The sequence below is a fragment of the Oncorhynchus mykiss genome, chromosome 7 (genome assembly GCF_057628025.1).
Source record: "Oncorhynchus mykiss isolate SJ-2025 chromosome 7, ASM5762802v1, whole genome shotgun sequence".
Classification (NCBI taxonomy): domain Eukaryota; kingdom Metazoa; phylum Chordata; class Actinopteri; order Salmoniformes; family Salmonidae; genus Oncorhynchus; species Oncorhynchus mykiss.
In genome coordinates, this window is record NC_143028.1 from 44,882,596 (window position 1) to 44,904,285 (window position 21,690).

Genomic DNA, 21,690 nt, shown 5'->3' on the forward strand with positions numbered 1-21,690 from the left:
TTCCCACCGTGAAGCATGGAGAAAGTGGTGTGATGGTGTAGTGGTGCTTTGCTGGTGACACTGTCAGGGATTCATTTAGAATTCAAGGTACACTTAACCATCATGGCTACCACAGCATTCTGCAGCGTTATGCCATCCCATCTGGTTTGCGCTTAGTGGGACTATCATTTGTTTTTCAACAGGACAATGACCCAACACACCTCCAGGCTGTATAAGGGCTTTTTGACCAAGGAGAGTCATGGACTGCTGCATCAGATGACCTGGCCTCCACAATCACCCAACCTCAACCCAATTGAGATGGTTTGGGATGAGTTGGAACGCAGAGTGAAGGAAAAGCAGCCAACAAGTGCTCAGCATATGTGGGAACTCCTTCAAGACTGTTGGAAAAGCATTCTTCCTGAAGCTGGTTGAAAGAATGCAAAGAGTGGGCAAAGCTGTCTTCAAGGCAAATGGTGGCTACTTCGAAGAACCTAAAATCTAGAATATATTTAGATTTGTTTAAAACTTTTTTAGTTACTACATGATGTGTTATTTCATAGTTTTAATGTCTTCACTATTATTCTACAATGTAGAACATAGTAAAAATAAAGAAAAACCCTAGAATGAGTAGGTCCATACTTTTGACTGGTACTGTATATATATAATATGTAAATAAGAAAGCTGATGTGCTACCTAACATAATCATGCCAGTTGTGAATCAGTTCTCCACCACTCCTTATTTGTGTAACCCCTCATCCTGGACACGGCCACACTCCCTTCCTGCCGTAACCTGTGAGATCTTTGCTATCAGAAATCCCTTCTGAAGGATCCTTAATGAATCTACATCATAGAGAGGACCCCAATTAGATGGCCGTGCTGGGGGAGCGCCGCTCAAGCTAAATAAAGTTATCTTGACAGGGTCGCCGAGCAGGATGAGACAGCGGATAGCCGGCTGAGAAAATGAATTACCTTCCTGACACACGTCAAAGCCAATCGCGAGGAGGATCCTAGGCGCTCCTCTGCCTCTCTCCCCGCCTGTTTCATCTGGCCCTTAGTATGCACAGAGGCCGGGCACCAGCCTCCAAATGTATTCATTTATTCACATCCCCTTGGAGAAATCAGAGAGCCTTGTTGTCCTTTTTTCCCTCCCTGTCCAGATGGAATTTGTGTGAATAACATCGGTTTAGTGAGGCAGAAAATAAGAACAGGCTAGCACAGCAGTAGGGGACTATATTACCCCAAAAAAGAGACAGAAAAAACGAGTGTCACCTTCATATACAACTTTTCTTCCCTCTCTCTGTTTCTTTCTCAATCTATTGAAAATGAGAAAGAAGAAGAAAGAAAACCTGTGGTGGAGATAAATGCGAGGTGTGCAACGTGCCTGAATCCAGGAGACATTACCTCTGCAGGGGCAATTAACCAGCAGATAATGAATCAAAGAGCGAGAGGGAGCAGAGTGGGCACTCCATTACAAAGGTGAGCCTTCATCAAGGGGACTGCTTCAATGTTCAATCTCTGCTTTTTTTTCTCCTCATTTTGTTTTGCATTTATAACATCTCTAATTACTTGAATTAATCAAGCGATTCAAACAGATGGAACTGGTCTCGGTTAAGTAATTGTGCAAAATGAAACAGAGAAAAAAACAAGAGTTCAGTGTTTCCATCCACTTCCCTCTCTGCCCAGGGGGATTTAGAACACTTTCAGACGAATAATGGGAGAAAATAAAACCATCTTTCACGCAGTTATCATGAATTAATCAATTCTGAATAGTCTCATTCTACAAGTACAGTACCTGACATGTTATGGTGGTATTGGCTGCATACATACAAGCATACTGGTACACCTGCCAAAGAACATATCAAGAGGAGTCCATGATCTTGCCAATGATGTTTGATGGAGGCTAATGCAACGTGAAAGCTTTGATGCACTTTTGTTCAAGTCAGTGTAGAAGGGAAGGTGTGTGTGGTAGAATAGACCTACCTCTCTGTGTACCGCACTCCCGTAGCCCCTGGACAAGCCTCTGTACAGAGACAAGATAGGTGTTATATCTACTTAGGACACACGCGCACACCCACAAACACTGTCTGGATACACACACACATGCATGGAACACATGGAGAGAATGGAAAAATAAATGTGCTGGCGTTGATGGGTCGTGGTGTAGACTAACCTCTTCTCTGAGGGTGGCCAGCAGCACCTGGGAGGTGTTGGAGGACAGCAAGGCCTGAGTCCTCTGCTTCACCTCCTCAGTAGGCACCCTGATCAGACATGGGACCTAGAGGAGGAACATAGGACATCACAACACCCAGAACAGATCATACACACAAAAACACACACACACAAAAACACACACACATGTAACGAACAGTTAAACTCATAAGACAACAGATGAGAAATGCAATTGTTATCTATTCCCCTGCACTGTATGTTTGATTTAGATTAAGAGAAAACTGTTCAACAGTAAGCTACCAGACAGCAAAGGGGAATAGACTACCTGGTGTTTGTGTTAGTATAGGCCTGCTGCTCCTTTGAAACATTTTAATGACCCAGCCCTGACCTGTGTGACTGACAAACCAACTCTTAATCACATGACACCTGAGCAGCAGGTAAACAGGTCACTGTCACTGCCTCATTTCCCATCTGTGTCCCTCTGCAAAACACACATACCCCTTCGGCCCACCACCCCTCATACCTCCAGATACAAATGCCAACACAGACCCCATGTGTCAACAGAAATATGGAGTGCAAACAACTTCTCAAAATGGACATGAATATTTATGGCTGCTGCCTCCTGCTCGGTTAAGGCTGGGCTCCTCCGATTGATTTCCCATTAATGCTGCATGGGGCGGAAATACTGGGGAGCACCGGTAACAGGAAGCAATCTCCCAGACTGAGGGAGGTGAGGAGCCCCCCGCACCGTACCCCTGACTCCCCTGGATGCGAGACGGCTGTCGTTACCATCACCGAGGCAATCTCACTCCGCAGAGGGGAATGTGGCACTGAGGTGGCAGTGGCACCCTGGAGATTACTGGTAGGCTGGTAGGACATCCTCAACTCTAAGCCCTGTCAGCCCTCTCTGGTCTAGGACAGGCTCTACCTGGGATAGAGCACAGCAGCACCTTGGGACACATCCCTGGTCTTCTGCCCTCTTCGTGGCACACTGACTGTGAGCACACACACACTGCTGCTCTATATTCCACCTCCCCACTCCACCCCTCTGCCAGAGCAGGTCATTACATGTAATGTATGTATAGACTAGACATGGGGGATGGAGAGTAGAGAGAGGGTGACCACCGGTGTCTGAGAGATGGAGAATTCAGTTTGTCTGGGAACAAATCTCGTTGCACAGCTAGTCATTTTACTGTTCCTGTGGAATGAATTGAGACCAGTAGTTGCCAACTTGTCTAAGATGATTTTCAAGGTCACCCAAATATGTGAGACCAGCATGTGGTAAAGTTTGGTTAAGATATCATTCTAACAGGTCCTGGTGAACTAACTATTTCACTTAATCTGAATCTTAGATCGAGGTTAGAAGGATAATGCCTATGGCTCTGAAATGTTATTCCAAACAAGACACAAACCAACAAACCATTGTTCCAGATCCTAACTACACAGAAATAACCTAGGTGTCTAATTGTGAATGTGGCCTTTGTCTACTGTAGGGGTGTTACCCTCCTGCAGGTTTTCGCTCCAACCCCAGTTGTAACTAACCTAGTTCAGCTTATCAACCAGATAATTATTAGAAGTAAGTGTCCTAGATTAGGGTTGGAGTGAAAACCTACAGGACGGTAGCTCTCCAGGAACAGGGCTGGAGAGCCCTGGACAGTACGCAGAGGGAAGTTTCTCTGTTCTCCATCCAAAGCATGGTGCAACAGTGCCACCCAGTGGTGAGATAGAGCACCAGCCACCATTTGTCTGCTATCCAACCTGACAGGATCCATTTCCAAGATTTAATTTACTCTCCCTTTGGCTGGGTTAACATTTATCATACATTGTACATCATGTTTCCCCCACGTAATTCTCCAAAGGATCAGAATTATGCTGCTAAATGGATACAAAAGTGGCTATGACAAGTAATTCCTGATTTAATTGAATCGGGGGCTGGGAATGGTGGCGGGCACTCTCTCACATCAGCTCACGGGAGGCTGCGGAATGAGACAAAGATGATACCAAATCAATTAGGGACAATGTTAATTTGGGAGTAATTTAAGAACTGCTATAGGGAGAGGTGTGGAGAGGAGAGGAGGAGAGGGCGAGTGCATGGACCAGACGATTTCAGAGGATGGGTTTGTGAAAGCACTATCTGAGACCAGACCCATGAGTGATGGGGGAGGGACAGCGGAGGCAGATTTAGGTGTCACCCACTGGGTTGTTTAGGACTGGCTTGTTACCTCATGTTTAGAGGGAGGAGCGTGGGCATGTGATAGATATGTGTTCCCCCTCCCCACCTCACTCCCCATCTCCCTCAGACTGGCTTGTTAGGCTAATTGTATGATAAATCCAATGTCAGCATCTTTTACACTCCCTGCGCCATTTATCTTTATTTACAAGCAATTTGGAGTGTGTGGCCGTAATAAGAGTCAGCATGTGATCGGAACCCGTGTTTCCTCTGGCCTCCCTGACTGTCTCCCTGCCTTACTGGCTGCCTGCCTGCCTGCCTGGTTGCCTGCTGTTGTAAATCCTAATGACAACTGCTTTCAGTTCCACTCTGCCGCCAAACAATAACAGAGCCCACACTCAATCACAAGGAAATGGTTGCGGAAGGAACAGGGGACATTAACGCAGTTTCACGGCACCAATCAGCACACAGGCAAATCAATCCAGGACTCCATTTGTTAACTCCCTCCATCCCCCCGTCTCTTCCTCTATCTCTCCGGCTCCCTGCCTGTTAATCCCCTGCCCACTGTCCTGTGGCCAATCAAGATTACTGACACACGCCACAAAGAGCCACAGGTAGAATAACTGAGGGCTTAGACAATGGGAATGGGCAAGACTCCAGAGAGCAGATAAGAACTATTTCATTAATTTGTAATTCAACATTTTTGGCATTGCCACCTCTAAAAGACAATCCTCAACCTCACAGAGAGAGAACTGGCTAGAAAGCAAAAGGGCTGAGTCAACACATATGGAGCAGCCTCAGGCCTGAGCAAAGAGACAGGCTTAATGTGATGTGGGATGAAATAACAAACAGATGGAATAACTAAACAGGCCCATCTAAAAGGTACATTTTGCAGCACTAGGGATCTTGCAGAAAAAAACACACCATAACAGTGACCATCTGGCCAGTGAAAGACATGAGTACAGTGCCTTCAGAAAGTGTTCACACCCCTTGAATTGTTCCACATTCTGTTGTCTTACAAAGTGGGGAATAAAATGGATTGAATTGTATTTTTTTTTTTTGTCCGTGACCTTCACAAAATACTCTGTAATGTCAACATGGAAGAATATATATTTTTCTATGAATGATTAGATAAGTATTCAACCCCTGAGTCAATACATGTTAGAATCACCTTTGACACTGTTTCAGCTGTGAGGCTTTCTGGGTAAGGCTTGCACACCTGGATTGTACAACATTTGCATTATTTATTCAATTATTCAAGCTGTCAAGTTGGTTGTTGATCATTGCCAGACAGCCATTTTCAAGTCTTGCCTTAGATGTCCTAGCCAAATTAAGTCAAAACTGTAACTTGGCCACTCAGGAACATTCAATGTCATCTTGGTAAGCAACTTCAATGTATATTTGGCCTTGTGTTTTAAGTTATTGTCCTGCTATTATTAAGTTATTGTCCTGCTGAAAAGTGAATTTGTCTCCCAGTGTCTGAACCAGGTTTTCCTCTAGGATTTTGCCTGTGCTTAACTCTATTCCGTTTCTTTTTTATCCTAAAAAACTCCCTAGTCCTTGCTGATGACAAGCATTCCCATAACATGATGTAGCCACCACCATACTTTAAAATATGAACAGTGGTACTCAGTGAAGTGTTGTGTTGGATTTGCTCCAAACATAAAGCTTTCTTTGGCATTTTTTTTTAGCAGTTTTACTTTAGTGCGTTATTGCAAACAGGATGCATGTTTTGGAATATTTGTATTCTGTACAGGCTTCCTTCTTTTCACTCTGACAATTAGGTTAGTATTGTGGAGTAACTACAATGCTGTTGATCCATCCTTAGTTTTCTCCAATCACACAGCTGCTTTAAAGTCACCATTGGCCTCATGGTGAAATCCCTAAGTGGTTTCCTTCCTCTCAGGCACCTGAGTTAGAAAGGATGCCTGTATCTGTGTAGTGACTGGGTGTATTGATACACCACCTGAAGTGTAATTAATTACTTCACCATGCACCTATCTACCAATAGGTGCCCTTCTTTGCGAGGCATTGGAAAACCTCCCTGGTCTTTGTGGTTGAATCTGTGTTTGAAATTCACTGCTTGACTGAGGGACATTATAGATAATTGGATTTAGTGGGGTACAAAGATGAGGCAGTAATTAAAAAATCATGTTAAACACTATTATTGCACACAGAGTGAGTCCATGCAAGTTTTTATGTGACTTGTTAAGCACATTTTTCCCTGAACGTATTTAGGCTTGTCATAACAAAGGGGTTGAATAAAATGTCAAAAAACCTATTTCCACTTTGACATCATTGTGTGTATGTCACGTTCTGACCTTTATTTCCGTTGTTTTGTATTTATTTAGTATGGTCAGGGCGTGAGTTGGGTGGGCAGTCTATGTTTGTTTTTCTATGTTTTGGGGCATTTCTATGTTTTCGGCCTAGTATGGTTCTCAATCAGACGCAGGTGTCATTAGTTGTCTCTGATTGAGAATCATACTTAGGTAGCCTGGGTTGCACTGTTTGTTTGTGGGTGATTGTCTATGTTAGTGGCTTGTGTCAGCACAGGTCTCATTTTGTAGCTTCACGGTCGTATTTGGTTTATTGTTTTCGTTACTCTTTTGCATAGTGTTCAGTCGTTCTTTATTAAAGATTCACCATGGACACTTACCACGCTGCGTATTGGTCCTCAGATCCATCTCGCCTCTCCTCTTCAGATGAAGAGGAGGACGGCCGTGACAGTGTAGGCCAGTGACACAACATCTCAATGTAATATATGTTTATTTCAGGCTGTAACACAACCAAATGTACAAAAGGTCAAGGGGTGTGAACACTTTCTGAAGGCTCTGTAATTCAGTAGGCCATAAAGGGCAACTTATCTTCTTCCATACTCTCACTTTAGACATCCCCAAATACACATTTCAGTCTAATTTCCATAAGACCATCACTGGCAATCCACACAAAAAATTGAAATTATTTTAGAATCAGGAAGACAACCAAAAGAACATTCCGGAGCATCCCTGATCACCTCAACTGCCCAGCAGTGCATCCAACAGGAAGTCAGAAATCTACCAGAATATCCATCATAGCCCATCTCCTATGGGTAGTAATACCTGTGCCTGCATAAAAAAACACATCTCGGTTCTGAAATTCTGCAGATCTGTTTTCTTTTGAACCTGTGAGGGGGCTCCTGCCTCTTGGGAGCAGTCCTGCAGAAACACATCAGTAAGAGACGGCACTGGGCAATTTCTACACAGGACGACCAACAGGCATAGGCTGGGTGGTCATATTACAAATGGCTGAGCCAATCTCCTTCTGACACCACGCATTTTGATCATACGTCCAATTTGAAGCACAACTCCATTTGATGCTAGGTGAGGCGAGGTGAGGAGGGAGGGAGGGCGAGGAAGAGGAGGGAGAGATGAGGGTGATGCGATACAAAGTTGTAGTTAAAGACCCCCAATAAATCACAGGCTCCCGCCTCTTCTCTTTTGTGAGGCGATGCATGGATTATTCCAGGCCGTGCCAGCCAGATGCCAGTACCACCCCGTCCCGAACCCCTTGCATGGCACACTGTATTTTCCAGTACATCCTCCAGGAGACAGGGTTTATAAATGCAAGTAAGCCGCTCCCTCCGCTTGACAAATGAGCTTTCAGGGCATGTGTCTGGCGAATGGGAATGAAGATAAATGTGATATAATGGCTGGATAACAACCTGCTAGTCCCTGACAGACACCATCAGCTCCACCATTCTTTATAGGAAGGACAGTCACGCTGCAGTCACTAAAACAATGGACCTGGAGCTTCTCCTCTCCCCCTCTCACATTCTCTCCTTCCTCCTTTCTGTCTTTGACCTATTCTTTCTTTGCTTCCTACTTTTTTCTGATACAAAGGTTGCGAGAAGGCCTAGTGTGTAGTGTGTTTGTGGTAATTCGGAACAAACCCCAGGAAAACATGGCCACTCATGATTCCCCCATGATGACGTGGATCGCAAAACTTGAACTACAGAACAATCTTCTGTGGCAAATCGTGATTGAATTCTGATTGTGTCAAATGAAGCATGATATTCACAGAGAGAGTATTATTCACATTGTGAGGTTAGAGGCTCATCATTGCTTTACACCTGTGCAGAGCCTCTGGTCCAAAATATTTCAACCTGAGTCCCCTGGGGTTTGACTGGGACCAAATGACACCTAATTTCTGGCGTTTGTGAAAGGTCCCGTGGTCAGGCCATACCTGCGGCCAGCTGCTCACAGGGAATCAGTAAGCAGGAGCGAGAGAGGAAAAGAGAGCCAAAGAGCAAAAGAAAGAGAGAGCAAAAGAGACAGCAAAAGAGAGAGTGAAAGAGAGAGAGAGAAAATGCAAGAAACTGGCATCTGTGCCTGCCTGACACCAGACAGGAGTAAAGGAAGGTTAAGGTAATGTGGATAAGGGGGGGAGAACATAATGGCATTCTGGTGTTTTCATTTGTGGTGACGAGGCGGGCCTGATTTGTATTCACACACTGCAGGTAGAGGGAGACACAGAAGATGGGCAGAGATGGGGCCTGATGACCTGTCACTCTGTGTGTGTGTGTGTGTGTGTGTGTGTGTGTGTGTGTGTGTGTGTGTGTGTGTGCGTGTGCGTGGACATGTTTAACTATACCAGAAGTCCCCACAAGAATAGCAAACAAACAACATTTTGACCAACTGGGGACATTTTGTTAGTCCCCACAAGGTCAAATTCCATTTCTAGGGTGTTTCGGGTTAAGGTTAGAATTAGTTTTAGGCTTAGGGTTATGAGTTAGGGTTAGCTTTTAAGGTTAGGGTAAGAGTACGGGTTAGGGGTTAGGGATTAGGGAAAATAGGATTTTGAATGGGACTGAATTGTGTGCCCCCACACTGTTAGTTGTATGAGACTGTGTGTGTCTGTGATCTATTTTCGGGTGGTGTTAAGGCGGTGTTAGTGTCAAACGCATGTTAGTTTGTAATTTCGTCATGTAAACTGCACTCTGGCATTTTCCAGCCCTAACGCCTGGTTTTAGTGGTAATGCAGTTAGTTATGGCGGACAGTGGAAACGCAGCCTATCCAACGGTGACGCACACTGACCATGTGCGCATGGATCAAGAGTAGCCTAATGTGCATTTGGTATCTGTATACTTCGCATTTAGAAACATAAAATGTTATGTTTTTCCCCCATAGCCTCCCTTCCTCTCAATTATGGCTTTTTTTGTCTGCCCAATGCAATGGCGAAGTAGTCAAGACTGTCGATAAAAGGGTTTGGCTCCTGATACAGCTTGGAAATAAACATTATTTATCAAATGAACTAACTATGTTTAATTCTTTCCCGATTGAATGAATTATCATCTTCGTGTTGAGATTCAAAGTTTCAACCACTTTAAGACGTCTTTCTGGTCTGATGTGTTCATTCTTAACCCATCATTTTATACAGTTCATTCAAATGGGAGGTTCCCTCATGCTGACACGCTCTCTGACCTTACTCAAGGGGGAGGTGACTACTTACTTGTACTAAGTTATAGAAACAATTTCCTCATATAGGTTCTAAAATCACATCCCACTCTTAACAGAAACACTTTCATCATTTTTTATATTTCATGGGCAAAGCATCGGATGGACACTTCACACACACAGTGTATTTACAGGACATTACAGGACATTTTACAGTAAATGACATCACAAAATAACAACCAAACCGACATCTTTTTGGTCACCTCTGCCCATTCTCCACGTTCTATGTTAGAAATATTTTTCCAGTATGTTAGAGTTCTGGTGGGAAAATGTCAAAGGCACATTTCTTGGGTGAATTAGGAGAGGGAGATAGCTGAATGTTCTGTCCCTGATTTAAAACAGGGTGTGAGCTGTCAACCCCCTCTGAGGGTGAGAGTCTGGTTGAAGATAATTATTGCAAAGCTGATCTGACCTATTCAGCCTTATCCTCCCAGGACAGTCATGACAGTTTAGTTTAGAATTAGATTAGAATTATTTGTTCCTTTTTAGTGCTTATCAATCATTAATTTAATCTTGCTTATTGACCATGTTTGACATGTCCATGCTCAGCCATAATGTAATTTACAGTAGGCCTAGCCCCTATATCAGTGTAAATGTTATTGAAGCCATGCAATTACACCGAACAATGTGGACACAAATGGCTTCAAGTTAATGTATGTAGCAATGATAGGTCTACATTTTGTTATTTGTATCTGTAATCCATTTAGCAAACTATAGTTTACTAGCATTGGAATTGGAATTGATTCCAAGGCAATAGATAAAAGAGTGTAAATACACAAACTGAAGCAACCATGGAGCACGTTCTGATTGGTCAGTCAGGGGCCAAGCCTCGACACACACATAACTTTTACTTGTTTATTCATCAAAACCCAGCCCTTTCGCACCAGGGCATGCGCCGATAACTGTGATAGTGAAAATAGCAAAACTATTTCTAACACACCAATGATCCTATAGTGCTACCGCCTGGCTTAGATTTAACATTGTGTTAGGTTTGTTAAAATAGAGCCCATACCTATTTGTGGGTGGATTGAAGGTGTGGAGTTATTATAGTGGGTTAGTGGGCTAGAGTAATAGGATATTATCATAAGCCATTTAATGTGTTTCCAAGCTCTCTAAATGTTTTAGTTTGAACATTCTGAAAATTCTGTGGCAGTGATTTCAGTTTAAAATGTTGAAGTCAGAATTTCATGAATAAGTTCATTTGTTTATAAAGTATGAAAAGTATCGAAAAGCTGTGTTGAAGCAATCTACAGTGCCTTGCAAAGTATTCATCCCCCTTGGCGATTTTCCTATTTTGTTGCATTACAACCTGTAATTTAAATGAATTTATTTGGATTTCATGTAATGGACATACACAAAATAGTCCACATTTGTGAAGTGAGATTTAAAAATGACTTGTTTAAAAAAATGTTTAAAAAATAAATCGGAAAAGTGGTGTGTATATATGTATTCACCCCCTTTGCTATGAAGCCCCTAAATAAGATCTGGTGCAAACAATTACCTTCAGAAGTCACATAATTAGTTAAATAAAGTCCACCAGTGTGCAATCTAAGTGTGAAATGATCTGTCGCATGATCTCAGTATATATACACACCTGTTCTGAAAGGCCACAGAGTCTGCAACACTACACTACAACACTACTAGCAAGGGGCACCACCAAGCAAGCGGCACCAAGAAGAATAAGGAGCTATCCAAACAGTTCAGGGACAAAGTTGTGGAGAAGTACAGATCAGGGTTGGGTTATAAAAAAATATCTGTAAACATCCCACGGAGCACCATTAAATCCATTATTAAAATATTGAAAAAATATGGCACCACAACAAACCTGCCAAGAGAGGGCCGCCCACCCAAACTCATGGACCCGGCATGGAGGGCATTGATCAGAGAGACAACGAAGAGAAGAAAGATAACCCTGAAGGAGCTGCAAAGCTCCAGAGCAGAGATTGGAGTATCTGTCCATAGGACTACTTTAAGCAGTACACTCCACAGAGCTGGGCTTTATGGAAGAGTGGCCAGAAAAAAAGCCATTGCTTAAAGAAAAAAATAAGCAAACATGTTTGGTGTTCGCCGAAAGGCATGTGGGAGTCTCCCCAAACATATGGAAGAAGGTGCTCTGGTCATCTTCCAGCAGGACAATGATCCTAAGCATACTGCTAAAGCAACACTCAAGTGGTTTAAGGGGAAACATTTAAATGTCTTGGAATGGCCTAGTCCAAAGCCCACTCCAATTGAGAATCTGTGGTATGACTTAAATATTGCTGTACACCAGTGGAACCTATCCAACTTGAAGGAGCTGGAGCTGTTTTGCCTTGAAGAATGGACAAAAATCCCAGTGGCTAGATGTTCCAAGCTCATAGAGACATACCCCAAGACTTGCGGCTGTAATTGCTGCAAAAGGCGGCTCTTCAAAGTATTGACTTTGGGGTGAGGGTGAATAGTTATGCACGCTCAAGTTTTCCGTTTTTTTGTCTTATTTCTTCTTTGCATCACAATAACAAATATTTTGCATCTTCAAAGTGGTAGGCATGTTGTGTAAATCAAATGATACAACCCCCCCCCCCCCCAAAATCTATTTTAATTCCAGGTTGTAAGGCAACAAAATAGGAAAAATGGGGGTGAATACTTTCGCAAGCCACTGTACGTTGAGTCAGACTGCACATTTCAACGTTGGGTTGGTGTTTGTAGCTGTAACGGATCATTAGCAGTGGTGATTCCACAATTTGCCTTTGATGTCTATGGAGCTTTTATGCAAATGTAAATGGTTATAGCTCAAAAAGTACAAATATCATATGTTTTTTGACAAACAATCTAAGTTGAGTCAGTCTGTTTCAGCTACACTCAGCTACACTAAGATTTATGTAAAAAAATTTATTTCTCCAAATGGTTTTATTATGCACAATGCACAGTGTACATAATTAACTGGTCATTTTCTGACAGAATATATTCCAAGTGGTCACACTCCAACTGTATTTGTTGTGTTCAAATGAGTTATAATAGGGCACAGTGAGTAGCTTACTGACTGCCTGCTGTACGTTTGGTGAACACAAATAACTTGGATTGCAATGTTACGAAAATGGAAATATAACAAAACAAGAAGAGAAACTAGACAGGGCAACCGAAGGTCGTGATCTGGTTGAGAAACTCCTCTATAGACAGAAACTCCTCCTAGACAGACTTCTCTGTCGTCTCTGGACTGGCAGTCTGATTGTGAGGGCCAGTCCTCTATCCATGTCTGTTTTCCTAGATCGTATTTGTACTGCAGCAGTCCGTGTTCACCCACTCTTTCTTCTGCATACTGCAGCACTCTTCAGCAAACATACACGTCTCCGAGAGACAGTCTGCTCGGGGTACCGTCCTCCCTCTGTAGGTGGTAGAACTTCACACAGTCCTTCTGATTGTAGTACTCGTATACAGAGACGGCAGCTGGCTTTAGAACTGTGGATCTCAAAATATATTTTGTCTGCTAGCTTATGGGATACCTTACTCCAGATATAGGATGAGAGTGGCACACCCTGATCTGTTTCACCTGTCCTTGTCATTGTCTTCACCCCCAACAGGTGTCGCTTATTTCCCCTGTTGTATTTATCCATGTGTTTCCTGTCTCTCTGTGCCTGTTCGTCTTGTCAAGTCAACCAGTGTGTTTTTCCCGTGCTTCTGCTTTTTCTTATCTCTTTTGCTAGTCCTCCCGGTTTTGACCATACTGCCTGCCCTGACTCTGAACCCGCCTGCCTGACCATACTGCCTGCCTGACCACCAGCCTGCCGGGCACTCTGTACCTACTGGACTCTGACCTTGTTATGATCTTTTTGCCTGTCCATGACCATTCTCTTGCCTGCCCCTTGGATGCTAATACATATAAGAGACTCTGCCTCCTGTGTCTGCCTGTAGGTCCATCTGCCTCCTGTGTCTGCCTGTAGGTCTCACCCTGTGCCCTTATAGAGAGAGCCTCTTTCAGACAGAACTTTATCCCTCTCAAATGTATCTACGTAGTGCATCCTCCCCTCTGGCAACTTTTTCAGATTGTCTGCATCTACAATGAAGCCTGTCAGCATGCCGATGTCCAGGACAGAAAATGTTGCGTCTCTCCAAGTTACGATGAACCATCTGAATAGTGAGCATGAACAACTCGTTGGCATCCTCGTTGGCTTGTTTTGTCCATCTTAGTGAGGGTGAGAGAGAGGTCACTGCCCTTTTCCTCTGGCTGGGCATTTTACAGCTTCACCACCGACACAGTCGCCTCAATATTTCCTGAGGCTTTTTACTGTCAGGTTCTTGTCTATGGCGTTGACCTTGTCATTATGACTGAGGATCTGGTTCTTGTTGTTAATGGCCCACTTGGCAACTGATGCTCTGTCGGCCACTTCTATGTGGATGTTCAGGTCAATGTCCTTTCGTTCCTTCACGTTGCTCCAATACTCAGCCACAGCCTGGAACACCATGATGGTGGACTGTGTGGATCCGTATCCCCCTCCCACCTTATTCTGCGTGTTGAGCCACTTGACAATGTGGCCGGCCTCTTCGATAGCCTTCACCTTGACCAAGGCCAGCAGGGCGTACAATGTGGCCTCCAGCGTGTACTGATTACCATCAGGTACTGGCCAGTGGTCCAGCTGTGGAGATGCAAACTTCAGTAGGGTCTCCTTGTTGAGTTTTCCTGCATTTGCCAGAGCATAGGAGGTCATAGCTACAGCATAGGGGTTATTTAGGGTGGCCAGATGCCTCTCCAAGTACGTTACTGCCTTAATCATACTGACTGGAAGGCTGTTGACAGACTGCTCACACAGTGAGCTTGCCTCTTGCATGGCGATGAGAACGAAGGCTGTCATTGAGGTGTCAATGTCCGACCCCCTCATGTTACCTGTTATCTCTGCATGAATGACCGGAGCAAACTCACTGAAGATGCCATCAGGCTGTTGTGTGTGCAGGATCAGCCACTTGGCTGTACTACAGAGCACTTTCTCCAGAACACTGATCAGAGTACTGGACATGGCAAACACCTTCGCTACATACACTGTCATCCAGGTGCTGCTCTTTCTGCTGACCCAGGCAGTGTAGGGGCCATTATATTTACCTCAGAATTTTTTTTTGTAGACCTCCACAAGTCTGGTTCATCCTTGAGAGCAATTTCCAAATGCCTGAAGGTACCACGTCCATCTGTACAAACAATAGTACGCAAGTATAAACACCATGGGACCACACAGCTGTCATACAGCTCAGGAAGGGGACGCCTTCTGTCTCCTAGAGATGAATGTACTTTGGTGCGAAAATTGCAAATCAATCCCAGAACGCAAAAAACCTTGTGAAGATGCACGTACAAAAGTGTCTACATCCACAGTAAAATGAGTCCTATAAAACCGGAAAGGCCGCTCAGCAAGGAAGAAGCCACTGCTCTAAAACTGCCATTAAAAAAGCCAGACTACAGTTTGCAACTGCACATGGGGACAAAGATTGTACTTTTTGGAGAAATGTCCTCTGGTCTGATGAAGCAAAAATAGAACTGTTTGGCCAAAATAACCATCGTTATGTTTGGAGGAAAAAGGGGGAGGCTTGCAAGCCGGAGAAGACCATCCAAACCGTGAAGCACGGGGGTTGCAGGATCATGTTGTGGGGGTGCTTTGCTGCAGGAGGGACTGGTGCACTTCACAAAATAGATGACATCATGAGGAAGGACAATTAGGTGGATATATTGAAGCAACATCATAAGACATCAGTCAGGAAGTTAAAGCTTGCTCGCAAATGGGTCTTCCAAATGGACAATGACCCCAAGCATACTTCCAAAGTTGTGGCAAAATGGCTTAAGGACAGCAAAGTCAAGGTATTGGAGTGGCCATCACAAAGCCCTACTTCAATCCTTTAGAGAATTTTCGGGCAGAACTGAAAAAGCGTGTGCGAGCACTGAGGCCTACAAACCTGACTCAGTTGCACCAGCTCTGTCAGGAGGAATGGGCCAAAATTCACCCAACTTATTGTGGGGAAGCTTGTGGAAGGCTACCTGAGATGTTTGACCCAAGTTAAACTATTTAAAGGCAATGCTACTAAATACTAATTGAGTGCATGTAAACGTCTGACCCACTGGGAATGTGATGAAAGAAATAAAAGCTGAAATAATTTATTCCCTCTACTATTATTCGGACATTTCACATTCTTAAAATAAAGTGGTGATCCTAACTGACCAAAAGCAGGGAATTGTTACTAGGATTAAATGTCAGGAATTTTGAAAAACGGAGTTTAAATGTATTTGGATAAGGTGTATGTAAACTTCCGACTGTACACAGTTGGTTTCAAGACAGGTCAGCAGCTCATGATATAGTCACTGTCAAAACAACAGCTAAACCCTAAACGCCATTTAGAACTCTGTGTACTGTATCTCACAATGAGTCTCACAATTGATGGAAATTGATGTAAAATATATCACTAGCCACTTTAAACAATGCTACTTAATATAATGTTTACATACCCTACATTGCTCATCTCATATGTATATGCATATACTGTACTCTATATCATCTACTGCATCTTTATGTAATACATGCATCACTAGCCACTTTAAACTATTTGTAAAACGTATTTGTAGGCATATCATTGGAAGATTGACCATTTTACACTACATCTACCAGGTGGTCGCTTGGTGTCCTCCGTCGCAATTATTGTGTAATCTCCAGCTCCAGTATTTTTCCGTTTGCTTCCGAGGAGAAACCCAACTGCCACGAATGATTTATCATCGAATAGATATGTGAAAAACACCCTGAGGATTGATTCTAAACAATGTTTGCCATGTTTCTGTCGATATTATGGAGTTAATTTGGGAAAAAGTTCAGCGTTGTAGAAAAAAAACGGAGCGATTTCTCCTACACAAGTAATCTTTTTGGGAAAAATGAACATTTGCTATCTAACTGAGAGTCTCGTCATTGAAAACATCCGAAGTTCTTCAAAGGTAAATTATTTTATTTGAATGCTTTTCTTGTTTTTGTGAAAATCTTGCCTGCTGAATGCTAGGCTTAATGCTATGCTAGGCTATCAATACTCTTACACAAATGCTTGTGTAGCTATGGTTGAAAAGCATATTTTTAAAATCTGAGATGACAGTGTTGTTAACAAAAGGCTAAGCTTGTGAGTGAATATATTTCTTTAATTTCATTTGCGATTTTCATGAATAGTTAACGTTGCGTTATGGTAATGAGCTTGAGGCTATGATTACGCTCCCGGATACGGGTTTGATAGTCACAAGAAGTTAAACAATCCTGCACAGGAACCATAGGACAGGGATGAGGTAGCTACACCCTTGATCAGAGCAAGTAAGTGCGGACCAGAGCTAGACCAGAGCTAGTGCAGACCAGAACTAGCTCGCTACGAGCTATGCCCTGGACCAGAGCTGAACCAGAGCTTGTGCAGATCAGAGCTAGCAAGCTACTAGCTACGCCCTGGACCAGAGCAAGACAACAGTTTACTAGCTATGCCCTGGACCAGAGTTGGACCAGAGCTAGATCACAGCTAGGCCAGAGTGAGCTAGCTAATAGCTAAGCCCTGGACAAGAGCAAGACCAGTGCTAAAGTCCAGGGCGAAGCTAGTAGCTAGCTCTGGTCTGCACTAGCTCTGGTCTAGCTCTCGTCTCCACTAACTATCTCTGGTCCAGGACATAACTAGTAGCTAGCTAGTAGAAGTCTGACTAGCTCTGGTCTAGCTCTGGTCTGCACTAGCAGTTTTTGGCCGGGGTAAGCCGTCATTGTGAATAAGAATTTGTTCATAACTGACTTGCCCAGTTAAATAAAGGTTAAACTTTTTTTTTTTTAAGCTATGGTCCAGATCTTGTCCAGAGAGCTTACTTATCTAACTAGCTAGCTAGTAGTTATTTCCTATTGAAGATTTTGGTGCTTTTATGCACATTTAAAGGGGTTATTGTTAAAAAAGCACAAATAGTAATAATCTTTTAATGAGTAAGTAAGTTAAGTCGGTCTGTACATATCAATGTAGGGATGTCCTTGTCCCATTGCGACTCCTGTGGCGGGCCGGGCACAGTGCACGCTGACATGGTCGCCAGGTGTATGGTGTAGCTGGCTTCTGGGTTAAGTGGGGTTTGTGTCAAGAACCAGTGCGGCTTTGTTGGGTTGTGTTTCAGAGGATGCACGGCTCTAGACCTTCGCCTCTCCCGAGTCCGCTCGGGAATTGCAGCGATGAGACAAGACTGTAACTAACAATTGGATTGTGGAGAAAACAGGGAATTTAGAAAAATTGAAAATAACTATAATGAGGCTATACACAGGGTGTACCGGTACCGAGTCAGTATGCGGGGGTACAGGTTAGTTGGGGTAATTTGTACATGTAGGCAGGGGTGACATGACTATGCATAGATAATAAACAGCGAGTAGCAGCAATGTACAAGACAAATAGAGGGGAGGGGGGTTGAATGTAATAGTGCGGTGGCCATTTGATTCATTGTTCAGCAGTCTTATGGCTTGGGGGTAAATCCCTGTTTGGGATAGGGGGCAGAATTTTCACATTCGGATGAAAAAAGTGCCCAGAGTAAACTGCCTGCTACTCAGGCCCAGAAGCTAAGATATGCATATTATTAGTATATGTGGATAGGAAACACTCTTTAGTTTCTAAAGCTGTTTGAATGATGTCTGTGAGTATAACAGAACTCATATGGCAGGCAAAATCTGAGGAAAAATCCAACCAGGAAGTGGGAAATCTGAGGTTTGTAGTTTTCCAACTCATTGCCTATCCAATATACAGTGTCTATTGCACTTCCTAAGGCTTCCACTAGATGTCAACAGTCTTTAGAATGTTGTTTCAGGCTTCTACTGTGAAGGGGGAGCAAATAAGAGCTGTTTCAATCAGGTGTCTGGCAGAAGGCCATGAGCTGGTCACGCGCGTGGCTGTGAGAGCGACCTGCATTCCATTGCATTTCTAAAGACAAAGGAATTGTCCGGTTGAAACATGATTGAAGATTTATGATAAAAACATCCTAAAGATTGATTCTATACATCGTTTGACATGTTTCTACGAACTGTAATATCACTTTTTGGACTTTTCGTCTGAACTTTCGCCTGGACGTGCCCGCACCTCATGATTTGTGAACTAAACGCACAAACAAAAGGAGGTATTTGCACATAAATTATGGACTTTATCGAACAAAACAAACATTTATTGTGGAACTGGGATTCCTGTGAGTGCATTCTGATGAAGATCATCAAAGGTAAGTGTTATTTTGTTATTGACCAAATACTAATTTTCCACCATAATTTGCAAATTAATTAAAAATCCTACAATGTGATTTTCTGGATTCTTTTCCTCATTTTGTCTGTCATAGTTGAAGTGTACCTATGATTAAAATTACAGGCCTCTCTCATATTTTTAAGTGGGAGAACTTGCACAATTCGTGGCTGACTAAATACTTTTTTGCCCCACTGTATATCTCTCCGGATAGAAAGTCCCCTTCCATACAGCCAGCTGGGTTCCCAGTACATTGACAGAAATAAAGAACTCTCCACGGGCATAAGAAAGGCAGAGGTTTATGTTTCATGATTAACTACTCATGGTATGATTGTGATAAAGTCCTTTTGTTCACCTGCCCTAGAGTACCTCACAATCAAATGCCGACCGTATTACCTCACAAGATAATTCTCCGGTTATAGTCACAGCCGTGTATATTCCCCCTCAAGCTGATACCAAGACGGCCCTCAAAGAACTTCACTGGACTTTATGCAAACTCGAAACCATATATCCTGAGACCGCATTTATTGCAGCTGGGGATTTTAACAAAGCAAATTTGAGGAAAATTCAACTGAAGTTCTATCAACACATTGACTGCAGTACTCGCACTGCTAAAACATTCGACCACTGCTACTCCAACTTCTGGGATGCCTATAAGGCCCCCCCCCCCCACCCTCCATTCGGCAAAACAGATCACGACTCCATTCTGCTCCTCCCTTCCTATAGACAGGAACTCAAACATGAAGTATCCGTGCTAAAATCTATTCAACGCTGGTCTGATCTATCAGAATCCATGCTTCAAGATTGTTTTGATCACGCTGACTGGGAAATGTTCCAGGTTGCCTCTGAGAATAACATTGACGTATACAGTCATGGCCAAAAGTTTTGAGAATGACACAAATATACATTTTCACAAAGTTTGCTGCTTCAGTGTCTTTAGATATTTTTGTCATATGTTCCTATGGAATACTGAAGTATAATTACAAGCATTTCATAAGTGTCAAAGGCTTTTATTGACAATTACATGAAGTTGATGCAAAGAGTCAATATTTGCAGAATTGACTCTTCTTTTTCAAGACCTCTGCAATCCGCCCTGGCATGCTGTCAATTAACTTCTGGGCCACATCCTGATTGATGGCAGCCCATTATTGCATATTGTTTGTCCACCCACCTCTTGAGGATTGACCACAAGTTCTCAATGGGATTAAGGTCTGGGGAGTTTCCTGGCCATGGACCCAAAATATCAATGTTTTGTTCCCCGAGCAACTTAGTTATCACTTTTGCTTTATGGCAAGGTGCATTGTGCGTCACCAAACTGTTCATGGATGGTTGGGAGAAGTTGCTCTCGGAGGATGTGTTGGTACCGTTCTTTATTCATGGCTGTGTTCTTAGGAAAAAATTGTGTGTGAGCCCACTCCCTTGGCTGAGAAGCAACCCCACACATGAATGGTCTCAGAATGCTTTACTGTTGGCATGACACAGGACTGATGGTTGCGCTCACCTTGTCTTCTCCGAATGCCCCAAACAATCGGAAAGGGGATTCATCAGAGAAAATGACTTAATCCCGGTCCTCAGCAGTCCAATCCCTGGACCTTTTGCAGAATATCAGTCTGTCCCTGATGTTTTTCCTGTGAAGTGGCTTATTTGTTGCCCTTCTTGACATCAGGCCATCCTCCAAAAGTCTTTGCCTCACTGTGCGTGCAGATTCACTCACACCTGCCTGCTGCCATTCCTGAGCAAGCTCTGTACTGGTGGTGCCCCGATCCCGCAGCTGAATCAACTTTAGGAGACGGTCCTGGCGCTTGCTGGACTTTCTTGGGTGCCCTTAAGCCTTCTTCACAACAATTGAACCGCTCTCCTTGAAGTTCTTGGTGATCTGATAAATGGTTGATTTAGGTGCAATCTTACTGGCAGCAATATCCTTGCCTGTGAAGCCCTTTTATGTGCAAAGCAATGATGGCGGCACGTGTTTCCTTGCAGGTAACCGTGGTTGACAGAGGAAGACAAATGATTCCAATCCTTTTGAAGCTTCCAGTCTGTTATTCGAACTCAATCAGCATGACAGAGGGATCTCCAGCCTGGTCCTCGTCAACACTCACACCTGTGTTAATGAGAGAATCACTGACATGATGTCAGCTGGTCCTTTTGTGACAGGGCTGAAATGCAGTGGAAATGTTTTTTGGGGATTCAGTTCATTTGCATGGCAAAGAGGGACTTTGCAATTAATTGCAATTCATCTGATCACTCTTTATAACATTCTAGTGTATATGCAAATTGCCATCATACAAACTGAGGCAGCAGACTATGTGAAAATTAATATTTGTGTCATTCTCAAAACTTTTGGCCACGACTGTACATGGACAAGGAGACTGAGTTCATCAGGAATTGTATAGGGGATGTTGTTCCCACTGTGGCTATTAATAAAACCTACCCTAACCAAAACCGTGGACAGATTTCAGTATTAGCGCAAAACTGAAAGTGCGAACCATCGCATTTAACCACGGCAAGGTGACTGGGAATAAGGTTAAATACAAACAGTGCAGTTATGCCCTCTGTAAGGCAATAAAAGTTGACTTGATGCAGAAACAAAGTGGAGTCGCAATTCAACTGCTCAAGCACGAGACATTTGTGGCAGGGACTCCGGACAATCATGGATTACAAAGGGA

At 43.4% G+C, this 21,690-nt stretch overlaps 2 pseudogenes; both read right to left on the bottom strand.

Moving 5' to 3' along the window:
* LOC149982557 (mitochondrial S-adenosylmethionine carrier protein-like) overlaps window positions 1-21,690 on the bottom strand; it is an 83,742-nt pseudogene that overhangs the window by 48,051 nt on the left and 14,001 nt on the right.
* Window positions 13,423-14,838, bottom strand: LOC110528963 (complement C3 pseudogene; annotated as a pseudogene).